Below are 7,552 nucleotides of genomic sequence, written 5' to 3'. Positions count from 1 at the left end.
AGGGAGGCCTGGCGTGCTGCAGTCCATGGGGTTGCAAAGAGTCGGACACGACTGAGAGGCTGAACTGAACTGAATGTTATTTGACTCTATCCATATACTCAGCTTGTTCACAACAGAATCTTTTTCCTCCTTAAATTTTTTTAAACTTAGTTTCTATTCCATATTGGCTTACAGTTGATTTTGGAGAAGGGATAGGCTCCCCACTCCAGGATTCTCTGGTGGCTCGGATGGTAAAGAATCCACCTACAACGCGGGAGACCTGGGTTCAGTTCCTGGGTTGGGAAGATCCCCTAGAGGAGGGCATGGCAACCCACTCCAGTATTCTTGCCTGGAGCATCCCCATGGACAGAGACCCCTACAGTCCATGGGGTCGCAAAGAGTCAGACACGACTGAGGCACTAAGCACAGCACAGCACGTAACTGACTGACAGAGCTGTGTGAGTTCCAGGTGTACAGCACAGTGGTTGAATTATACGTATATTTATTCTTTTGTGGACCCTTTTCCCTCATAGGTTATTACAAAGTATTGAGTAGAGTTTCCTGTGCTATAAGTAAGTCCTTGTTGATTGTGTTATTGCTGTTTAGTTGCTAAGTTGTGTCTGACTCTTTTGCACCCCATGGACTGTAGCCCACCACGCTCCTCTGTCCATGGGATTTCCCAGCAAGAATACTGGAGTGGGTTGCCATTTCCTTCTCCAGGGAATCTTCCCAACCCAGGGGTCGAACTCATCTCCTGTATTGGCAGGCAGATTCTTTACCACTAGGCACCAGGGAAGCCCTTGTTGATTACCTATTTAATATATAGTCATGTGTGCATGTTAATTTCACAACAGAATCTTGATGAACGTAAATGTGAGAAGTAGCATAGTGTCTTGGCCAAGTGTTTGGGCTCCACAGCCAGTCTGCCTGCCTTTGAATCCCTGCTGGGCCACTTGCCAGCACATCCCTGATCTGCAGTGTTGCCTCCATTCCCTCATCTGTGTAATGGACACAATCCTGTGAAGAATAAACAAATCAGTCTCTCTAAAGTGCTCAGAATACTACCAGACACATCCTAAGTGGTCAGTGGTAGTTAGTCATCAGTCTGATTATTATTAGGCCTTTTTATGAAATATGTATACAATCTTGAGTAGAAAATCATCTTAAAATGTTTGGCTAAAATTTCCAGGATAAGATGGAGTGCCTGATACTTTGAAATGTGAGCTACTAAAAACACAAGGGTCAGACACAGAGGACCATTTCCAAAAGGCTCTCCAAGCCAGTCATGTAAATACATCTGAAACCAATTGATTTCCGGGATTCTTTTTATCTACAAATTTTCATTTGCCCATAACTCACTCAACCCCTGAGATGCTGGGAAAGGCTGAGTCTATGTCACTTTCCTGGGCCTGCTGGCTGACTTCCTGAGTGCCCGGTTCTTATTTCCATGAAGATCTGGGGCCCCTGTTTCTTCCAGCTATTGGATATGGGTTTTGTCTCTGTGGCTGGCCTGGCCTGGGCTAAGTGGTTCTGCGAATTCTGGTGTCATGCTCACTGGAACAGCAGGTGGGGGAGAAGACTTACAGAGAAAACTCATCAGACTCATCAAAGCTACTCATCAAGTAGCTTCCCGTACATTTGTCATGTGGCGTGAAATAAAAGTAGATCAGATTAGGAAATGAAGGCGAAAATGATGTGTGTGGACCCTCTCTGCGAGTCACTGTGGCCCTCTGGGGCTTCAATAAGAAGTGTGCCTGCTCAAGTACTTTGTTGATCAATTCTAAACTTCAGACATATTTATAACCCTGTTAATATGGCCAGACCCCATAATGTGTGCAGAATTAGATGACAGAGCCACAGTTCTGGGAATACTTGCTTAAAGGCCAAAGCCAAGGCAACACTGGCCTTTTTTGAAAGCAGGAAAGGAGCAAAGGGGTGTGTGTGTGTGAACTGGAATTTGTAAAAATTATCCCTTGAAAACCTTTGATCCTTAAGAACACGGGGGCCGACAGGGACAGTCCTGGGAACCGTGACAGGCTAACAGTTAGCCTAGCAGAGAAGGATCGCAGTTCTTAAGAAAAGGGTAAGAGAAATGGGAAGGAAGTAAGGGAGGTGCGAACTCCCGGGGAGCTGACTGCAGCTTTCCGCAGAAGTGACCGGCCGCGGACTGCGTTGCCGCCTCTGCAGGTCTTTTCTCCCAGGAAAGGCGACAGGCCCGACTTCTGCCCTCCTGGAGCCGGGCGCTCAATGAAGCGCTCGGAACGATGCCTTACCCTCGAGGGGTCTGTGTCTCCTGGGTTTTCCGAGCTTGGGAAACTGGTGTTGCCCCTCCTTGATTCACTTTGCTGAGTGTCTTGTGCTTTGGAATCTATGAGTGATCAATGGTGCGTGTGCTTGAGGGTGGAGGCAGCCTTCTCGCTCCTTGCCTCCTGGTTCCTCCTAGAACTGCTGCTCCCCATGGGGGTGCTGGTGGTATTTTGGATGGGACCGTTCTTGGTGAAAGGCACTGCCTGGCCCATTAGGGGTGTTTAGCTCTTACTCCTGCCTGCTGAGTGCCTGCAGATCCCTTTGCGTTTTCCAAAGTCTCCCACCTTCCTGGGGCATTTAGTAACGATGGAAAAGAAAGCCCCAGATAGAGGTAACACTTCTCTACCCCACCCTCCCTCCTCTCCTGGGCGGGGAGCAGTGATGTCTTCCATTAGAGAATCTAAGTGGGAGAAACTGAGCTCCGCCCCTTGCTTGCTTGCTCTCCGGCCTGGCCTGTCTGATGTATCCCTGTCTCCTCTCTCCTGAGCAGGAAGTCTCACAAGAGGCCAGAGGTTATCCGGCGTGGCCTCTCACACGGTCAGTAAGTCGTAAAGTTCAGGGATGAAGTGTTAGCAGACCTCTTGGGGAAGGTCTTGTTTTCTTGCCACTTAGCAAAGAGGAAGGTAACCTCTTGTTCTCCATCTGTTGATTCTTTCTTCTATACAGAGGGAGAGAAAGGAGTGTTACTTCCCAAGCACCTCAAAATTCAATAGATGTACGTTGGGGGTTGGTCAGCATCTTCTTTCCCAGTTCTCTGCCTAAGACTGTCGCTGATCACCTTGCTCGTAGGAGGATGGCCCGGGGAACACCTGTTCGTGGAGAAGGAGCGGCTCCCTCTCCTTGTTCCTGCGGCTCACGAGGAGGGACTTGTTAAGAGAGATGTCAGGACGGTTTAGTGTCGGGTACCAGCGATTCAGTGAGCTTGGCCTCAATCCCATGCAGACTTGAAACCTCTGCTTCACCCTGTGGACTCTCCCTGAGTCCAGGAACAGGAGCAGCTGGGGCTGAGTCAGGTCAAAGCCTCATTCCCTAAATCTGAAGGTGAAAGCAAGAGTGGGCTCTTCACAGACCTGGGGAAATGAGGAAAGCCAGCCTCCTCCTGAGTCCTTGGTAGGTTGTTGCCACCCTGGACGGAGCACAGGTCACACATCACTCTACTCACGGGGCATGTAAGTGGGTGGGACGGGGTGGCCTGAGGGGCTGGAGAGTTATTGAGTGTTGCTTGGCAACAGCTCCAGAAGAGCTTGGTCCAGCCAGAGGCAGGAAACCGATGCCACTGGGGGTATTCCCTAGTGTGTGAGCGCTAAGTCATTTCAGTCATGTCTGGCTCTTTGTGACCCTGTGGACCACAGCCCGCCAGGCTCCTCAGTCCTTGGGATTCTCCAGGCAAGAGTACTGGAGTGGGTTGCCATGCCCTTCTCCACAGGACTTTTCCTACCCAGGGACTGAACCCACATCTCTTACATCTCTTGCTTTGGCAGGAGGGTTCTTTTTACCATTAGTGCCACGTGGGCAGCCCCAGATCTCAACAAAGCTGGGAAAAAAGGATCTGGCAGAGCCTAAAATGGGGATCCTTGTTCAAACAACTTTTCCCCAGCTTTGTTGAGATATAATTGACATATAACATGTGTAAGTTCAAGGTATAAAAAGTGTTGATTAGATACGGTTATATATTGCAATACAATTACCATGGTGGTGTTAGCTAACACCTTCATCACATCAGGTAATTATCATCTCTTTCTTGCAGTGAGAACATGTAAGATCTCCTCTCCTAGCAACTTTCAAGAGTACAGTATGGTATTGTTATCTATAACCACTGTGCTATGCACTGAATCCCTAGAATTTATTCATCTTCTAACTGGAAGTTTGTACTCTGTGACCAATGTTTCCCTTTTTCCCTACGCCTCTGGGTCTTGGTAACCACCATTCTATTTCATGCTTCCATAAGTTCAACTTTCCGGGATTCTGAGTGTGAGAACATACAGTATTTGTCTTTGTCTGGCTTATTTCACTTGGCATAATGTCTTCACGGTTCATCCATGTTGTTGCAAGTGGCAGGATATCCTTCTTGCTCATGGCCAGATGATATCCCATGGTATATGTTTCTTTGTGTGTCTCAGTCACTCAGGTGTGTTGGACTCTTTGCAACCCCATGGATTGTATCTGGTCAGGGTCCTCTGTCCATGGGATTTCCCAGGCACGAATACTGAAGTGGGTTGCCATTTCCTTCTCCAGTGGATCTTCCAGACCCAGAGATCAAACCCGGGTCTCTCACACTGCAGGCAGATTCTTTTACTGTCTGAGCCACAAGGGAAGCCGTTGTATAAATACATTTCAATTTTGGGAGGAGTGCTCTTGGAGGAAGGAGAGTGAGAAGAACAGGATGGGACAGAGGGAAGGGTTAAGGAGAACATATTTTTCTGGACACTTGCTTTGGTTCTCATCATCAGGGAAGCTGTGAAGCACAAATTGCATATAAAACATGATCCTCCTGAGCAAGGCTCTGGAGGTGGTGGGATAGGGCAGTTATGGCTTAACCAAAGGCAGTTCTACAGAGAAGGGAGCTGTGAGCTGATATCTGGCCAGTGCAGAGCAACTGGGACACTTATACCTACAGGTGAAACATCTGGGTGAATGAAAATCGTATCTACTTTATGGGGGTCGTATGACTGTTAACAGTCGTGACTTAGCCCAGAGCAAGTCTTTACATCAGGCAGTCCCAGGAAGAGGGACTGTAAACTGGATATAGTTATGGCTCTTATCAAGAGTGGCCAGGCATTCATTCCCAGGCAACACATACACATGTAAGCATCAGTGCTTTCTGTATCTCTATAAAACTGTGCCTCTAAAAACCTCTCACACTTGTCATTCAGATGTTGCACTTACACTGAAACTCAAATCATGGCACTTATAAGTAAATCTGATGGTCTTGTTTATAAACTAAAGCTCACAGATTTTTACCCAAGAGAGATGGCTGATGACTCCCAAGAGAAGAATCTTAAAAACTAGCCTGGAGAATGCAGATTCCACAAGGTAGATCTTCCCTGGAACCCTCACTAATATGAGCAGACCCATCTTTTGTGTGAACCTAACCGACACAGATGCCACGCTTAAATTGTCTGAGAAACCCAGTTAATTGTGTCTGCTGTGCGAGACCCATGATATTTCATAGGTATCCTCTGTGTATGCAACCCAATCAGATTCACTGATTGAGCCAGGTCTTCTGCGACCAACGCTATCTTCTATAAGGATCACGTTGCAATTATTTTTCTCCACATCTCTTTTACTTTTAGAGATAAGTCAAAGGTAATGCCTGGAGAAGGTAATGGCTAGCCATTCCAGTATTCTTGCCTGGAAAATCCCATGGACACAGGATCCTGGCAGACTATATAGTCCATGGGGTCATAAAGCATCAGACACGACGGAGCAACTAACGCGCACGCATGCACGCACACACACACACACACACACACACACACACACGTAATGGTACATTTTGGACCAGACGAATGGAAACTTGAAGTTCACTCTTCGTTTTGGAAAACAGTGTGCTTGCCAACCCCCTTGGCTCCCATCTCTCTTTGAGCATTAGGGCCCCCTGAGCCCTTTCCCTGGTTCCATTCCACCACTACCCCCAGTAGCCAAGTTGGCCTCTCATCCATTAGCTGTCTTTTACAAGATTTCCACTTATCCTATCAAAGCTGCTCTGTCTTCCGTCCATTCCCTTAGGGTCCTACTTTCTGTTAACCTGATAATATGTGGCGTCATGCATACATTTGATCAGCAGAAAAGAATCTGCCTGCAGCGCAGGAGATGCAGGAGACACGGGTTTGATCCCTGGGTCAGGAAGGTCCCCTGGAGAAGGAAATGGCAGCCCACTCCGGCATTCTTGCTGGGAAAATCCCATCTCAAGGACAGAGGAGCCTGGCAGGTATTGGTCTATAGCGTTGCAAAAGAGTCGGACACCACTGAAGTGACTGAGCACATTTGCACGCACATTTGCACAAGACCAGCTCCCAAATGAAATGCAAGTGATTTGTCTTGCAAATGTAAGTCAAATGAACACACATCTAAACATACATTTATATCACTCAAGAAAGGAAACAGGAAAACAGGACGACTTTTTTGGTGACGGTGGGAGAGGAAACTATAGCACCCAGGGTCCAGATGGAGGTGTCTGAGGGGGAAACCCACCCAAGAACAATGAAGACCAGGAGACTCAGAAACAAAAGGAGAGAAGGCTTACTAGACAAACCAGAAAGGTTTGGGGTTATGGATATCATGCAGATAAAGGAAAAAGCATGACCTAGGAATTAAAAAAAAATAGGTATGACATATTCCGTTTACTACACAGTAGCTAATGTGATCTTGGACAAATTATTTGACATCTCTGTGTCTCTCTGTGTTATCATGTATATGAAAGGGATGCTGATAATCACGTCATGGGTTGTTAGGCAGTTGGATCAGATGATGCACGTGAAACACTGGGAAGGATGACTAACACACAGAAGGGACTAACTGCATGCTGCTTTTCTCCCGTCCCTTAGTTAAGCCCAAGAATCACAATGCCCTTAGCTTTATTTATTTATTTATTTACTACAAAAAGGAGTTGCAAATCTGGTAAAAGGCATGCTGGGTGTCAGAACCAGAGAGAAGACTCATCCATCCATAGTACTAGAGTGTTGAGGAAAAACTAACTTCTGCCTGAGATTGGAGACGTTTGGGGGAACTACCATTAAGGTGTTGCTCCTGCGTGAAGTCTTAGCCACTGGCCCACCAGGGAAGTCACTTCCTTCTTCTTAGGTACTGGTTTAAAGCTCGCTTTTCACAGCTTCTAACAAGTAGTGGAAGATTTTTAGTTTCATGACCTCTCTCCCTATAGTCGGGATGGATTATCCAATAAAGCAAAATCTTTTAGCACAATAAAGTCAAAAGGAGAGGAAATTTTCAGAGGTAATCATTAGGTTGAAAATCTAGCTCCTGAAAAAGAAAAGAATATAGTTCTGAGTATTAGTGCTCACAATCCAGAAAAAGGGCTTCCCAGGTGGCTCAGTGGTAAAGAATTCACCCGTGATGCGAGAGAGGCACGCAGGTGAAATTTCTGGGTCAGGAAGTTCCGTTGGAAGAGGGCATGGTGGCCCACTTCAGTATTCTTGCCTGGAAAATCCTATGGACAGAGGATCCTGGCAGATTACAGCCCATGGGGTCACAAAGAGTTGGACACTACTCAGTGACTAAACAAACAATCCAAGAAAAGAGCTTAGGT

This window comes from Ovis aries, chromosome 12, assembly GCF_016772045.2.
Source record: "Ovis aries strain OAR_USU_Benz2616 breed Rambouillet chromosome 12, ARS-UI_Ramb_v3.0, whole genome shotgun sequence".
Lineage (NCBI taxonomy): Eukaryota > Metazoa > Chordata > Mammalia > Artiodactyla > Bovidae > Ovis > Ovis aries.
This window is presented reverse-complemented; position numbering follows the sequence as displayed.